We start from the raw sequence: 19,206 nt of genomic DNA, 5'->3' as shown, positions 1-19,206 counted from the left end.
ATTACTTCCTATGACTCTCTATGACTCCTTTTTATATCATCTTTCTTTACAATGTCATGGTTCGTGAACCATGATTTGGTCACAAAAACATCTTACTTCTAACATACTAAGGGGTTTTGACCTTCTTAAATCCCCTTTGATGCCTAACTATCTTCGCTCTCCGCTCCTCAAAATGTGGAGACTTTACAAAAATAACAAAAACTATTAACAAACCCGGATGCGGGTGCCTTAAATACGTGTTAATGCTTGGGCATGCGAAGCAGGCAACTGGCAATCCACTGAGCAGGTTTCGGCGGTTCGAGGTAGGTCATTAACAAGCATTAATGGATCATCGGGCTCGAGGTACGCAGGCGAAAGATTTCAGGATGGCGCGCATTCTCCACGGCACATTTGCTCCGGTTTCTTCAGGCATTGACATAGTGGCTCCGGGTTCTTCAGGCATTTTTCTCCTCTGGTGGTTATGTCCTCAGAGCCTCTGCATAGCCCAGAGACTTTGGAAGCCCCCATGGCTTCATAAGTGCTCCTATTTTGCCTGTTTCAGGTATATGGTTCTGTCTTTTTCCGACGGTGTCTGGTGTATTAAATCAGTCTTCCACATATGCGTCTGGTGTTTTAACTCAGTCTTCTTGCCTATATTTGTAAGGTGTTTCGATTTAATTTTCTCTGATAGTTTCTGGTTCGGGTATTGGGTTTACTCAATCGTTGTTGGGCTTTCTCTTGTGGTTGATTCTATCTATTGTGTGCTCTGCATTTGGGTCTTCAATTCAGAGGTCTGCTATTCAAACTGGGTTCATTTAGTTTGTGTCGAGCCACTTCACTTTCACTCTCAGTCCTCCGGTACCTTCAATCTGTTAATCTATATTATAATGGCCTGTCGTCGCGGCATCCCCAGGCGTGGCAGCAACTCAGGGTCCCGTGGAGGTTCTCGGGGTCGTGGTGGCTCTGTGCCTCGACGTATAACTCTATTAGCCTCTGCCTCTCCTTCCTCTTCACCCTCTGAACATTCTAGACCTACCCTAAATAGCTCTTTCCAGACCACCCGGTTCAAGTTCAGAAGCAGGCTAAACAAGCCTCTTATCTCAGCTACAATAAATGTTAACTTCTCAGAGGAAGAAGAGGAGCTTACAAGCTCAGATGAAACCTCCAAGGAACAGTCACATTCTCAAAATTCCAGTGATTTTCAGGGTAGATTGGCTGGATTCATCCTCAATGACTCTGCTGCGCTGCACGAAGAGGGCCAATAGGAAGACTTTCGCCCTTAGCCAGACCCTCCTCAAGAGCAAATTATAGTTCGTGAGCCGGTGCGTCTCTTTGGCAGTGTTCTGAACCTTGTGCTTCCTCCAGAAGGCAACATGATGGAAGCTGAAGATAATGTGATGGTGACATGGGTCAGCTCCCCCAACCAGGCAAATGAGAACGCTGAAGACACACCACCGCAGGCTTAATTACTTTTGGCTTCAGCGACATGACAACAAGTTATCTTATGATTTCTGGGTTTTGTGTGTAATTCTCAATGTGCATGGATTCTGTTATTATCAGCATGAAATTTTACAATCTCCGGGACATAATTTTGGTTTTTCTTTTCTTGTAATAGTGAGAAAGGATAGCTTTTTTGTAAAAGGTTAGCTCATTCTGAAGCATTGATCTTATCTAGCTCTGTTCAGTCTTGGGTCTATGATTTTCATTTTTGTAAACAGAAGGTAATGTGCTACTTGCAACAGTATTTTTGATAGAGGGCAGGCTACAACCCCCTCAGAGGTTCAAACCTCTTTGTAAATATTTTTCTCTTTTAATCTTAATAGAATAGTCTTTATACAGAAAAAAAAAAAAAAAAAAAAACAAAATAACGAAAAAACAAAAACAAAAACTATTAACAAATTGGCTCAAGGGGACCCTATCCCAACATGCATACAGTCACTCTATGTGATTGAATGGTGATGGGGGTCCCATTTTGTGGACAGGTTTTTCTAGAATATTGTAATGAGGCTGTTAGTGACCACATTTCACTTAATTGTAGTTGTTTGACCTTGACCATGCATGATATCATGTTGGCCTGCAAGTCAGTGAAGAATCCCAATGTCGCAGACTCAGAGTAAGTCATTCCCAGCATGAAAGTGTATGATGGAGGGAAGGTGGTGTATGCTAGAGCGAAGATAGAGATGGACAAAAGGTCAGTCAATTATATTTATTTCAAGGTGTGTGTTACCTATATTAAATTTTGTGAAAAACTCTTCATGAATTCTTGTCTGCAAAAGATAAGAAATGTTCTTCTGCTCAAAGATAATAAATGTTGGGCTAGTTTCTTTTGGAAAATGAATATCTATTTGAATGCACAAAAGGAATAGACACGGTGTTATATTTCTTGAAAATAAAAATGTGTTTATATGCATGAAAAGAATTGTTATTGTGTTAGGTTTCTTGAAAATAAATGTGTTTATATGCATGAAAATAATAGCTATTGTGTTATATTTCTTGAAAAGAAATATGTGTTTATATTCATGAAAAGAATAGTTATTGTGTTATATTTCTTGAAAAGAAATGTGTGTTTATATGCAGAAAAAGAATAGCTATTGCGTAATATTTTTTGAAAAAATAAATATATAATTGCAGGCATGAAAAGAATGGCTAATGTGCTAGATTTATTGAAAAGAAATATGTGTTTATGTGCACAAAAAGAATCATTGTTGTGTTATATATCTTGAAAAATTAATATGTATTTGCATGCACAAAAATAATAGCTATTGTGTTAGTTTCCTTAAAAAGAATATGTGCTTTTATGCCCAAAGACTGTAGTTATTTTCCTAGTTTTCATTTTTTTAAAATATGGGTAGTTGTGGTGGTATTTATTTTGGGAAATAATGTGCTCTTATGTGAAGAAATAATTTTAATTGTGGCGATTACCTTTTGGAAGGATTTCCCTCCTCTTGTGCAAAGAGACAATGATAATTATGTGGATTCTTTTCAATATTACAGTATTCTTGTGAGCAGAGGTAAAATGTATCTAATCCCTTTCTTATAATGCATGGGAGGTATGGATAGATTGGCATACCTTGGTAATTGCTATACAATTGACTTTATGCATGTGAGATTCAGATGGATAGACATGTCATAGCCATACACACAATCAGATAAATAAACATGTTTTTGTAATTGTACACTTTTAATTAACACAAGTGCAGTTTCAATAAAGAAGCATGCCTAGATACTCTATATGCATTATATTCATGCACATGAAAAGATGTTAAAGAGTAACTAGTAAAAATGTATTATTTGGGTTTCATGAATATTTTATATAATCATGATGGAAAAGTTACTAACAATGGTAATTGCAATAAAGAAATGTGACTTACATGAATAGTGAATTAATTGTTTGTAACATATCCCTATTACAACAACTAAAAATGGAGTATAGTTAACATTATGATAAGAAATGAACTAATGGTTCATGGAGAGTGAAGGATAATTAAACACAAGATAATTCACTACCGAAAACAATCAGGTGACAGAAACACGGTGCTTCAAGAATTCTGTGGTAAAGTGTTTTGGTAACATGATTAATGTAATGGATTCTTGCTAGTTATTAAAGTTGATATTTGTTTGTAATTTTTTTAATAATGGATAAGGGATGCACTCCCTTTCTTCCAGTGATTGAGGGGTGAACACCCTCAGGGAATTTTTAATAAAAAAAAATGTTTGTTAGTATTTCCCTTCATGGTTTCCAGGGTATATAGATGCCCATTTATGAATTTGTTTATTTTTTCATTTTGATTATATTGCTATGTTGCATGATGTTGGCACTTACATCATCAAATATATGATTAACTAGACTAATTAAATGAACAATGATAATGATGCAAGGTTACAACACAAATTTTTATATAAAATGGTGCAATAATGGTTGTTACGTTATATGACTTCTTATTCCAATTCTAATGTTACTTTATGTAATGTCCGTGATTTTATCTAATGGTCAGCTAAGGAATATCGAATAAATGATTGGGAATATTACATGCTAGTAAATTCAGTAAATTTTTTCTAATCATATGTATTTTCACATGAGGTTTACCAAGGGATGTTATAAGTGGTATCAAAGTTAGGTTGCAGCACTGATGTCATTTGGGTTATGTTAGGATGTGGATTAGAGGTATTATGCTAATGGACATAAGTTCAAGTATGACACTGATGAAAATTGCATGACAATGTATGTCGTAGACTGCATTTTATATGAGATGCATGATGGTTTTAATAACCACATTGAATAATGATAAGTGTAATTTTTGTTTTAAATAATAATTGTTCTCATGGTATTTGAGTCTTTATGTAGATAAAGTGTAATAATGAATTTGGTTGCATTTTTTGTAGCTAAATCATGAACAATTTTGAATACCCATGTTGTAATTAGTGATAGTGTATATTAACTACCAAACTTTGTATGCATGCTCTTATGATAATTCTTAATGGTGCATTTAAAGAAAAATAATTAGATTTAAAATGCAGTTCTTATAAGCAAGCAATAAATTCATGTATTATTTTGTGTGGTAGTAATGTAGAATGGTGGGTGATTTCCTTGAACAGGACAATAAAATGTTTTAAAATACATTGAAAGAACCCCTTTGAACATTGAAGATAAACAATGAGTCAAGTGGCAGGTCTTGACTATAATGGCTCATTGTCGATTGTGAATTGTCAAGGATTTTGATTGAGTTTATGATGGTTTGTAGCATTGACTATTTAGTATATTTCACTTCCTTTCATGAATTAGTATTGCATGACACCATTGTTGTTAATTTCCATACTAATAAATTTTATGTGAGGTTTTGAAAAATTAATAAACATATCCTCAAAACTATATTGAAATTTGATTTTTGACTGAAGATTATTAAGGGTTTTAAACAATGTGATAGTGGTAGTTCATTTCCATGTTATTGATCTAATGGTGACAATGCACGACTGAATTTGGGGTTTCCTTGGATTGCTACCATAATTTTTATTGACACTCAAATACAAGTCATGAATTAATGTTCTTGTTTTAGTAAATATTTGTATAGGCTTTTATGAATACGAATATTGAATGCAAGAAACTATTATGACTTTTGAAGTGGATGTTTGTTTAATAATGCATATGTATGACTGCAAGTTCTTGAATGTTATAAAGAACTTAGATCATGAAAACAATATTGTCTTTAAAGTGGTTGATTTAATAGAAGTGTATGGTTATGTCCATAATAAAAATAGAAACGGAAAAAGGTTGTTTGTTTGCATATGAACATCCATAAATAATAATTGGTAGGATGACGACATGCAATATTATTCAATAGTTTAATAGAGTGTTGAATGTATGAGATAAAATATGTTATGTTTGTTCTACCAGCTTAAAGATAGAACTATTAGTAATCAGGTGTTTTTGATTACATTATTTTCTCGAACTTCACAACTCTACAAGTTGACGATTCAATGATGATGTTAGCCAGTACGCATCATACAAATAACAAATATGTTAATTTCATCCTTTATAAATTCATCTAGTGCATGTGAATATTGCGTTGACACTAAATATTAAACCTAATCAGTTAAATCCATTATGCTGTGGAAATATGGTGCTTTCATTGTGATTGTTAAAAAAAAATATGGATGGCATTTTTAATCTATTAGCATTAGTAATTTATATAACCAAAAAAAGTATGTGTTATTGACTTCAGTTCCATGATGTTTCATAATGAATGGTGGTTAGACACATATATGTAAAATGAAATGTCATTTTTAGAACTATGGTGAATGTCAATGAATAAGGTCTTATTTTCTTAACTATTGTCTTGGAAAACATCTTTGTGGAAAACTTTGTTTTAAAGTTCCTTGGATGTAGTGTCTAGAAAATGTATCCTTATTTGTTATCCTTACTCACAGTGCATTGAAATGGCTTATGAAATATGGATAGGACCAATACCTTTCTACTTTGTAGAAATATTGAAAACATTGATGCATGTGCAAAGTGAAATGCATCTTGAATGTATTTGGCAGGATGTGTTATAAATAAAAATATTTTGTAGAAGGTATGGTTTTATAAAAAGAGGTTGTGACTAATGTTTCTAGTGAGATTAATTAGGGGTATCCTAATGGTAGTTTAGTGACATCACTATGATTACATTAACATGGAATATAAGAACCAGTGAAAGATAAAACGTTGTAATGTGATTTGTAACTGTAAATGTAAAGGTATAATGTTTACCTTTACAATATGCAATGTTTGGAAATACAAGATATCCTAATGCTTTTCTAAATTATATGTTCATTAGTGTGTGGAAAATTTGAAATGAACATTACCCATGTGACAAGAGATGTCATTCATGATTTCCTATCAAATTTACATTTACAGATTATGGGACCTATGCTAAGGGTCAAGTATGAATGAATCATGTACATAAATGTTATTTTATGCTTTGATATTAAATATAAAAAATGTGCATATGATCATCCATGTAACATTACCATGGGAAAAGGCTCAGAGGAGACTTTCACATCCTAGAAATTCATAGGACAGTTTGGAAAGGCCCAAGGAGGGCTATGGATAAAATCATTTTCTTTCCCAAATTTCCTCTCTTTAGAGATAGATTCTCAGTAGGGAAGAAAAGGTTCGCCAAGAAGTTGAGAGAGGAAAAGCCTGAGGCATCCTTGTTGATTTTAGAGCCTAGTTGGAGGATGCCCAAATCATTCAAGACAAAATGTTGTAAGAGGAAAGGGAAATATGCTTTTGAGAGGAATCGTGTGTTCGACCATGTGTTGTCATTGTTAAGAAACTGTCCTAGATTTGAAATTGACTCAATCTGGTTAGTGGAAACTAGTTCTCCTTGGTTGGGAGGAGGATTCTTTTTCCCACTATGGTTTTTGTGGTGGAATGAGTTAATTAACTAGATAAGTGTTGTGTTAGAATGAATTTTATGTATGTTGTGTATAAAAATTATGTACATCCTTATAGGAAAAGAACATAGCACTCAGGAAGGAACTACTGGAAGTGTAGTTCCTTTATTATATTACTAGTCTTGTGAACGTCTTTAGCGAGGGGCTAAAATAGTATGCACATTGTGCAATTATGACTACTTTGATCATTTCAATTATTAGAATGTTGTATGCTCTTTGAGTACTTGTAGAGGCATTGTGATAAAAATATCACCTCACGTTACATAAATAATTGATATTTGAAATGGTTTGATTAAAAATAATGTGAATTTGATTTAAATATATTATTTTGATTGTTGGTTATATGCCATAGAGTGCATTCCATCGGGGCTGATAAACCACCCTACGTGCTTATTGGAGAGAGGTAAGTAGAAACCTTGAGCAGTAAAGAGAAGATAAAGCAACAACACATAAGAAACATATCAACACACATGAACACCAAGATTTTAGGTGGAAATTCAATGCGAGAGAAAACCATTGTTGTCATTGTCTTTGTCTTCTTTTTTTATTATAAAGAAAATTTTATTCAATCTTGTATTGTTGCAGACTCTTACCAACATGGAGGCACCCCCCTAGAAGATGCTACAACCTCCGCTCATTCTATAACACCCACTAGAAGGGAGTTACAACCCCCTCATCTCGTTTACCAACTCCTACCAAAAGGAAGCACCTACCCCATGAACAAATTTACCAACTAGCACATGAAGGAAGTTTTGACTCCCTTGTTTAAGGCTCCAACCCTCAACACCTCTCAAGAACCACATTTCATAATACTTCATACTGGTTCCACCTGACTCAAAACATAAAAACCTGTAGGCCACCTTTCATCGTATTTTCAAACTAGACCCACACTAATAATAAACCCAATACCAAACTAAATATTGTATCTGAACCAACTAAAGCATTGTAAACTAGCTGAAAACTGAGGCAAACCAATATCAACCAACCATTGCAACTAGATAAAATTAATGCACAACCAATCCAATCAATACTGCCCAATATAGATAGATATCATTGACATACAAAAGCAAATACAATAGAACTCATCAAAATTATTATTAAGGAACTTTGTAATTCCTGAATAGATTTAACTTATAATATATATGCATCTTTTATTAAGTGGACCAATGTATATACGTGTTTATCATGTGCGATACTCATGTACATATCTCAACATACTAAAAGACATATCTCAAAATATATACGTGAGTCAACAAAAACATATCCACGTATGTATGTGACTATTCAGAAGCAATCCAACGTACATATTTTAAATTAGTAAAGCATACCTTCATTGTAAACACAACTCACATTTTGTAACCTTCACGGTCAAACCATATTCATATCACACCATCACTATAGCCACGGATCTATAATTGTTAGCATAAACATATTAAGAAATGTGTATTCATTTCATACCTATCATATCTTAGCCATCTCCATGCTCCTTTGTGCATACCTATTCGATATTAAATCACACATAAATAGTTCAATTGCACCCATAACACCTTGACATCCATATCCTTATATATCTTTTTCCTTAACCAATACCTTAGGTAAATCCTTTGGTAATGTCATTAGTATTTTTTGATGATATCAAATGAATGATGTCACTCCAACTACTATGGGCTAATACCATGGTAACAACCCCTTGAATCCAGATTACCATGGTTTGATTTTTTTACATGACTTTAACTTACAAGACCTGTGTATGTATGTGAGCCTTCTTAATATGATCCACATATACTTATTCAAACTTCACATTTATCATCAATATATAACCTAACTACCATTTATCCATCCATATCCTCTCTAGCATCTCTACCTATCTACATGCGTTCCACAATCATCAATGCTGACATCAAGTACATCTTTTGTAGATTAGAAATTTATGTGGTGGAATTTTTGGGATTGAGAGATCGGAAATTCCACAGTCTACATTTTTAAGTCTACATTTCGAGTCTAGAATAGGACTCATCGGTACATATTTATTAAGCATGTTGTCATCAATGACACCACATTAGCCGTTATTCCAAAAATCTCCCCTTTTGGACTTGATGGCGACCACTTTGGTGTTTGGTCACCACCTGTAAACACCTGCAAATACCAATACTTGTATCCAAACACCAATATTCCCATTTGGACTTGCCTACACCACCTATAAACACCTACAAAAACACTTGAAAATACCAAGAATTCTCTCCAAATAAATTTCTCCAAATGCCAAGCTTCTCTCCCCCATTGTCGCAGCCAACTTGGCCTTCATAGGTGCTATCAACTCAAACACGGAGTATCTGATGGCCGAGAAAAAATAGTTGGAAAAGAAATTATAGGATGCGAGGTAAGAAGTTGAATAACTTTGAGTAGAGGTCTAGAACTTAGATCCCGCACAAGTGTATCTGGAAGAACTTAACGAAACCATAATCGGTGGAGTATCGACACTAGGAGAAACCATGCAGAACCTTTATGAGGAGCTTATCAATGTGCATAAATTAGTTGTCTGATTGCATGACATGCAATAGAAGTGTAAACATAATTCTAAATCCCTCAAGGCTTTCCATTCAACCATTCATATCGTGCATGAATGGTCAATGCAATACAAAGTGGCACCATCTAAATTGGCAAAGAAAACAAGGCAACAAGAAGAGTTGGAGAAATCACAAGTTTGGATGATCATTCTGAGGAACAAGCAACACACCTCATTCATTTCCAATATTCAACCCTCATATGCATGATTATTAAACAACGTGGATTTCATGGTGAAATCCCACAGGATCCCATTAGTTCACTTACACACTTAAGCCAAATGCAAGAATCAGGCCAAGCATGATGTTGAAGAATACTTGGATCAGCTCAGAGAGATCACTACCAAAGAAGATCTTGAAGTGAACAAGTATAATGTGCAGAAGTATATTGGTGGCCCTATCCAGATCAATACCATGTTTCTCTTTCTAAAGAACGAAACTCAAACTGGTTCCAAATCAATGTACCTAGATTCCATGGAGGCTAGATTTTGCTTCCATCCTGACCCATCAAACACTTTGGGGAAGTCATCACACAATACAAATCTTGGTACCATCATGTGATCGAGAAATTACAAGTCGAAGTTGTTGAGTTGGTGTTTCCCCAAAACTCAATCTTGACTTATTTATCTTATTAGGTTGTCGAGACAGCTCTACCCAATTTTGTCCTATATGGGTACAAGTATATTGTAATATTCTTTTTTAGTTAATTTGTAAGTGGAATTCCAAGTGTCAATTCTAGAATGTCAAGAGTAATTTTGTAGTGAAGTTGAAGAGTCGTGAGAGAAGTCCAACAATGAAAAAAGGGAGATGAATAGTCACCCCTTTTGTTATAAATATGTCCTCATAAGTCATGTAAATGGATTTTAGGAGCCAAGATTTTGGCTAGGACTTTAGCTTAGGGTCACGAGCCTGGGAGTTTCTTTTAGATCCTTGGCTTATCCATAGAATAGAGGGATTATATTTCTTTGGTGGAGTAGATGTAGACTTCATGTTCCACTATTAGGACTAGTGGTTCATCAATGATATATGTATGCTTGGAAATTTCACTTTAATAAAATCTTAGACCCAACACATTTTCATGCATATGTTGTGAAAATCATAGGACTATTCTTGTTGTGTTTGCAATATATATTATTTCATTACGCTAATGATTATGAACTATTTCATTTTCATTAGTAAGAATCTTGTTGAATGCACATTGTTGTATATTTCTGTCATGGTTAACTTGTGAGCTATTTTGCAGACTAACTTGTGATTTCTTTTATGCTCACATGTTCCTTCCAAGATGTGTGCTATTATAGGCTCATTTTCCCCTTGATGTGTTAGAACCTTTCATACATCACACTCGGCATTCCGCAGAGTCATACACTTGGTCACCAAAGTCATGAATACACCATTCGATGCGTTATTAAAGCCAAGGCACATCATTAAAACCCATTGCTTCAACAACTATGCCATATTAAGGATGAGACTCCTACTCCAAATGGTGTGAGGTCTAATTGGGACTTCATATTAGGGAGACCCCATGAAAGTTGGTGGGTCCAACACTGTAAATAGGTTTATAATAATAATTCGTTGGGTTTATTAATGTCGTGGGTTTAAATTATGTATCACTTGGGTTTACTAATTTATCGGGTATATAATCTTAATCCCTTGGGTTTATAATATTAATAACCCTTTGGGTTTATAATATTAATTCCATAAGTTTATTAATTTCTTGGATTTATGATATTGATTAGAACCAGGTTTCTGCACCATGGAGATTTATGATGTTTTCAAGTGGTCTGCGGCTCCACCCTACGCACATGTCGCTATGTAAACTTATCAGTACTTCGCAGCTGGTGATGTTGCCTTCGCACAGCCCTATGTGGGGGCCAAATAGTGTTATTACCCAAATCCTTACTAGTAGCCAGATATTAGTTGATTTACTTAGCTTATCGGTATGCTTTCATTTATATTTAACAATTTTCACCATTCATACAACAACGCACAATAAATAAGCAATACAATTGCAATTGATATCAAACATGTAATAACATAAGGACAGATACACATAATTCAGATAAAATTCTCTTTATTATTCTTCTTCCTTGGTTACGGAATTGACTCCACCCTGCACACTCAGCTGCAGGGGTCTGATCACTCAGTTGTGGGCTCTACTAGGCCTATGCGCACTCAGCTGCAGAGCCTCTTCCTACTACTATGACCCATGATACTAGACTCTTGCTCTATGCTCGCTATGCTTTTTACTCCATCTGTTTGTTACCTTCGTTCGACTTCACTCCTTTAAAACTTAGAGCCTCACTCTATTTATACAATCCCATGGTCCTCTCTTAGGTTTACTAATCTTTTTGGTTTATAAGATTAATAATTCCTTCGCTTTATCAACCCCTTGTGTTTAAAATATTAACAATCCATTCTTTTATTAATCCAATAGGTTTATAATATTAATATCTTAGCTTTTCTAAATTCTTGGGTTGGTAATATTAATCCATTGGGTTTATTGACCTCTAGAGTTTATAATATTAATAATCGCTTGGGTTTATAATATTTATACCTTGGTTTTGTAATATTAATAATCCCTTGGGTTTAAAATATTAATTCGTGGAGTTTATTAATCCGTATGTTGTATTAAAATCAATAATCCCCCAGATTGATATTATTAATAATATCTTAAATTTATTAATCCATTACCTTTATAATGTAAATAATCCCATATCTATCCATCTATATATCTATCTATCTATGTATGTATCTATATATATATATATATATATATATATATATATATATATATATATATATATATATTTATATATATCGAGAGAGAGAGATACATAATTTATTTTAAGTGAAAATACAAATTATATCGATAATTATATTAATATGTATATAATAATTATTGACTTAATATAGTGGTGAGAGATAAATATGTATTAATAATAATATTAATAAAGTTACCTTGCAAAAAAGGTTACATCCCTTAGCTAGAAACACGTCATCCTATATTAAAGACTCTGCATCATTCGTTCAATGGACCAAAAAGATTGAAATGAAAGATGAAGACCTCATGGTTAGCTTTGACGTTGTGTCCTTATACTCTACGATTCCTCTGGATGAAGCCATCCAAGTTATGCAATCCATCACTGATAGTGAAACAATAGACATCCTAAAAAATCTCTTAAAATCATCTTACTTTAGCTTTAAAGGGAAAATCTACACTCAAACTCATGCTATAGCAATGGGATCACCTCTATCTCCTATCATTGCCAATATATACATGGAGTATTTTGAAAAAAAGCCCTCAAATCCTTTCCCTACTCCCTTGAAGAATGGAAAATACTTGTTGATGATGTTTTCACAAAGTGGAGCCATGGTAAGGAAAAGCTAGAAGCATTTTTAACTCATACCAATGGTCTTTCAAATCATGTAAAATTCACAAAGTAGAAAAGACTAACTAGTTACCCTCTCTTGACATCCTCTTAAACAAAAAAGATGGGAAACTTAGCTCCACAATCTATAGAAAGAAAACCCACAACGAAATATACCTTCATGCTAACTTTTATCACCAACCTAGCAAAAAAGTGAGAATTATAAAAACCCTAAACACAAGAGCCTCTAGAATTTCCGACCCTAAGCACCTAAAAGATGAAATAAAACATCTTTTTCAGGTCTTTGAGCACAATGGTTATAATAAAAACATCATTAAGAAAAACATCCAAAAAACCCTTAAAGAACATAATATAAACAAAACCTTTAACATTCCCAAAATATCTTTACCTTACATAAAAGGAACAACTGATAAATTTCTAGAATCCTAAACAAGCACAACATAAGAATTGTTTTCACTCCTCCTAACACCATTAGAAAAATCGTAGACTCCGTAAAGGACCCTATAAACATTAGACTACAAAAAGGGGTGTATGTGGTCCCTTGCTCATGTGGAAAACAATGTATTAATGGAACATGAAGATTTTTAAACATTAGGCTTAAGGAACATGCTGCTGACATATCTAGGAACAGAACATCAAAATCTGCTCTTGCAGAACATGCTCTCTCCTCCTCACACTACATCTGTATGGAAGAAGCCAAACTCGTCATCAAAGAAGATCATTACCTTAAACGGAAAATAAAAGAGGCCATCGAAATTGAAAAGAGGAAAAACAATATAAACCGAGACGAAGGCCTTATCATAAGCAACACTTGGAAACCCTTAATAAACCGTTCCTCTCTTAACAACAATTCTAATAATAGGATCATTAACTTATAATAAAATTTATAAACACATAAATTTTGATTTATTGCTTCAACTTATAATAATTAATAAAAAAAATAAAATTTATTATTAGCTTTAATAAATTTATTAAGATTAAACTTAGTAATGATTAAAAATAACTAGTGAATTTAAGATAAAAGAATAAAAATAATAATTAACATAAATCATTGATAAAGTAATACTTATTATTGAAGTTTTTAAATGATTAAAATAAATTTATAATCATATTAACTTTGATTCTTAACTTATAATAATTAAACATAAAATTTATTATTCATTAGCTCTAATAAATTTATCAAGTTTAAACTTAATAATGTTGATATATTTAAGTAACTTAAACTATTTCTCACACATACAACTCCTAACAAATTAATCAATACTTTTAATAATAGTGATTTCTAATATCAACAATAATCTTAAATCTCATTCAAATTCATAATAACCTAAACTAAACCAAACATTACAACTACACATTTTAGCAATTAAATTTAATGTAAAACAAAAATAACCAACAAATCATAAATAAATAAATATAAAAAAAATGATATAGAGTTTTAGTTTAAATAATCATTCATCAATGTTATTTATAGATTATATAATAGTGTAATTTAAAATAACCATGAATTAATTTAAAATCAAATAAAATAAATAATATTATCATATATAATTAATAAAATTGCTTTAAAATTACAAAAAGCAGAATAATAATTTACACCAGCCGACTCCAAACCATTCCCCTCATAAATCAATCCATCAGTATATATATCCTACCTATTCCGTGCCCTAATCCATATCAATCTTCTCAAGAATCTAGGTGTTCCCCTGAAGATAGACTCACATAGTAGTCCGAAACGTTGGGTTAAAAAACTCTGAACAAGTTATTCCACCATTATTTCGGATAATAAAATAGTATAATTATATTCTATGTGAATTATATTATACTTTGAAATATAACTATTAATATATTAAAAAAAAATTATGGGCTAACATAATATTATATCAATGTACAAAATAATATCAATATAATAAGTATAAATATATAAATATACATTAGTATGGTTCTATCGGCCTATATCATTGACATACATTGGTAAATGTGGTTGTGCTAGTTGATAATTAAATAAAATTTCTACGAACCTTATTCCAAAATAAACATGCCTATATATTTAGAAAATAAATTATCGTCTCACATTGTGTTCTACTCGGGATTTATGTATTTTATCTTTAAAAAATAAGAACATTTTCATTAAACAATATTATGTTAATTTATTCATATTAATATATGACATGACATGAATCTAGCAATCAATTATTATTAGTATTTATCAAGGCAAGACTCAAGCAATCAATTACTTGTTGATTAATTAATTGATTACTATTAGTTTAGCATTAACCAATGCAAGTTATAATGTTTAAAAACAAATATTTATTTTTCAATATTATAGAAAAAATAATTTTCAAACATTTGATTGGACGATATTTTGAAGCTCCACAATGTCATGTGGATAATTACTTCCAAATTTTCTTCCATCATTTTTGCATGCAGTTGTAATATTTATGCCATTCTTTTTAGATATTTGTGTAATGATTTTTCATAAATCCTTGAAAGTAACTCATATTACCATAAATATTATATTCAAGCAACTATTTTCATTAAATATCCACCAAAATTTATGCAATTTCTTGTCATATGAATAAGTGTGGTATGAAAGTATTGATAAGCCTTGGTATTGTGGCAAAGCCTATTTATAGATAAAAAATATCCATGGTTAAGAATTTTGTTTCATGTTTTTTAAATATATATATGTTTAACTTATGTATTAATTACTTTTACAAATAATTGCTATTATTATTGCTATTTTAAATTTTTTTATCATTAAGTTAATTTTTATGAATTTCTTTTAATTTTAGTAATGTGAAATTTATCATAAAAAAAATGTTTTAATGCTTATTACATGCTTATTTGTATTTACTATTGATTCAATTTACATGAGTATGTTTAATTATTTAAAACTCATTCTTAATTCTTAATTTTTAAATTGAAAATTTATTTAAAAACCTGAAATTAATAATATAAATTTTAATACATATATCAATATTTTAATAAAATATTAACTTAAAATTAACATGTATGGCCATATAATTTTATTAATAAAAAAATAGGTAGATAACTAATGTAAATAAATCCTCGTATCATACCTTTTTCATATAACTCTTGACAAGTTAATTGTAGTTTTATTTATAACCCTGTGAAAAAATAATTCTTAGACTGCATTCCCACATAATTAATGTTATGTAGTCTGATCGATAAGATGTTGATAGCTGGAATAGTGCGACTTCAAAATCCCTGTACTACAAGTCATCATGAAATTCCACACTAGAGCATGTAGGATATCATTTGAGATCCACACTGAGGAAGAGATTACTTACTTAAGAAAAATATTTACTAGCTTAGGATACAATAATAATGACATCTTCAAAGCCATCCAAACAGCTACATCCGGAAACAAAAAAGATAAATCTAATAACCCTCAAACTGATAATGCCTACATTCCATATGTTCGGGGAGTTACTGACAAGCTAGCTAAAGTTATCATGAAGATATATATCAAAACTTCATTCAAACCCATGGTGACCATTAAACAAAGAATGAAATCGATCAAAGACAACCCGAAAGACCACCACTAGAAAGGTGTGTATATGATCAATTTCTCTTGCGGGGAACACTATATGGGGGAAATAGGTAGTTCGGTCAAGATAAGTCTCAAAGAGCATGGTGCATATATCTGTAATGAGAGAACTCGTTCTTCAGCTTCAGCTGAGCATGTAGGTAAGACAAACCACCACATCTGTCTCAAAGACACAAAGGTCATTGCCAATGAGAAACATCATTTTAAGCGTAAAGTACAAGAGGCACTTTAAATCATCAAACACCTGCATAACCTCAATAGGGACAGAGTCTTGGAAGTTAGAATAAATTTGATTTCCCTTCTCACCCCCATTGAATAGAAGGCTCCCTCATTCACATTGACCTTACGACTTTTCGTCATACCCGTCCCCTTCACCCTTAACCTTAGTTTCAATCCCCTCTCCTCTTATGTTTCCCTTTCACCTTCTCATACCTCCCACCTTGGAATTTTAATTGAACCTCCCTTCTTTAACCCTATTGTAGAAGAAACCTGTTTCCCCTCTCATGACCTTAATAAAATATAATATCAAACATTAAGTAAGGATATAATTCATTTATAATATAGCAACAATGTCAAGTATAATTAAAATTCAATGTAGAACACATTAGCAATAATCCAATTGCATAAAAAGAAAGAAGCAATATATTAGTATAATAATATATTAACACTTCCCTACAATCATAACATTAAAATCATACATTAATTAGAATAAAATAAATTAAAACGAAAGACACAATTTATAATCAAATCTTACTTCAATAAATTGACTTATTTTAAACAATATTAGGATTCATTTTAATAAATACCTTAGGGACAAGCCAATAACATAAACGGAAATAAATCTAAAACCTATAGGCATTATATCAATATTTCAACACTTTACCTATAGTTAAATAAACCATTGAAATTTAATTAGAATATAATTAAATTTCAATAAATTAACTTTGAATTAAACAATATGGATTGACTTTATTTTAACACTTTACCTAAAATTAAATTAGTTATTGAAATTTAAATAGAATATAGTTAATTTCAATAAAGTAACTTTATATTTTAACACTTTAAATATAATTAAATAAACTATTGAAATTTAATTAGAATATAATTAAATCTCAATAAATTGACTTTGTATTAAACAATATAAGGATTCATTCCAATAAATACCTTAAAAACAAGCCAGTAACATAAATGAAAATAAATCTAAAACCTATAGGCATTATAGTAATAACTTAACACTTTGCCCATAATTAAATAAACTATTGTAATTCAATTAGAATATAATTAAATTAAAAATTAAAGAAACTAATCTTATTACAAAAAAGCATAAAGGTAAGAATATAAATAACATCATCAATTATTATAAACCATTATGGATATATTAATAAAAATAGGTTAACAATTATGCTAGGAAATCATTACTATAACAAAGCAAATAATGGAGAAATTTATAAAATAACCAAGTATTTTATGAAGAAGATAATAATAAATAATTAAAATAAAATAAAAAATATTGAACTGAGAGGCTTTACTTTACAACTCCTTGATCATATTTATAATTCATGTTTCTCTTATTTGAAAATCAGTCCTAATGACGAGTCTTGTTCTAGAAACATAGACAAGATAAAATGAAAACTGTGGAATATCTGAATTCTAAACCTCAAATTCCAAATCTTCAATACCAAATGGCTATATGATATTTTCGTTTGTAGCGTTATACGGATTTGATGCAAGAGTAAGCTGGGAGGAAACGTGGGATACTAAATTACAGACAAATATAAAGAGATTGATAACAACGTTACTTTTTAGTTTTTTGGGGTGTATTTTTAGTTTAATTTGCATAAAATTTGACAGAACATGGTTGAAATTACATGTTTAAGCGTAAACTTTCTACATATTTAATTGGTTTTTAAAATATTAAATCCATATTTTCAATAAGAAAAACCAATTGAAAACAAAAACTCGAAACTAAACCATGTCTCAACCCAAAACAAAACTCTAAGCTAGAGCATGTCTTTGTTAAATGAAAAAGGTAATATCAGGAATCTTCTATATCCAAAGAATGAAGAATCTTCTAGGAAATTTAGGATAGAATTTATATTTATATTTATTTCTATATATATATATATAAAAGTTTTAAAAATAGTATGTTTCATTTTCAATATTTTCAGAAAAGTTTGTAAAGCAGAATTGGGGAGTCCATATTTGCTATTTAAATAGATGTTAGTGGTGGAAGAAGTGAATCGAGTCGCGGAAAGTAAATTTCCATTTATATAGACCTACAGGCCTTAGAAAGTCCATTTGGTTTCTATTAGCATAATGGAAAGAAATACGCGAAACTAACTAAACTGTGTGCTCACTAATTTTATAATTCTACACAATTGCACTTCCTTTACACTAATGTAAAAATCTCAATCTTTTATAGACATCTCGGCACGTCAAAGTCAACATAGAGATAGTGATACTGTTTGGGAACGTTACTTCTTTACATTTTTCCCGCTAATGAATTATGTAAAAATCTCAATATGTAAAAATCAACATAGAGACAATGATTCTGTTTTCGAACATCACTTCTTTTCATTTAAAAAGATGGTTTAGGTAGTCAACAATCTTTATATATGGCTGAGCTTTTCATAGACTGTAACACTTGTAAATGAATTGTTGAGTGTAAGTTGCGATTACCTAAAAGAAAATTGTAGCGTGAAATTCTTCCTAACGAGAATAGGGTTTAGGAGTCCACCTACACTACTACCATTCTACACGT

This window comes from Pinus tabuliformis, chromosome 9, assembly GCF_031772625.1.
Source record: "Pinus tabuliformis cultivar Carrire ecotype Pingquan chromosome 9, CPIR1, whole genome shotgun sequence".
In the NCBI taxonomy this organism is placed as follows: Eukaryota; Viridiplantae; Streptophyta; class Pinopsida; order Pinales; family Pinaceae; genus Pinus; species Pinus tabuliformis.
Note: the sequence above shows the minus strand (reverse complement) of the source record.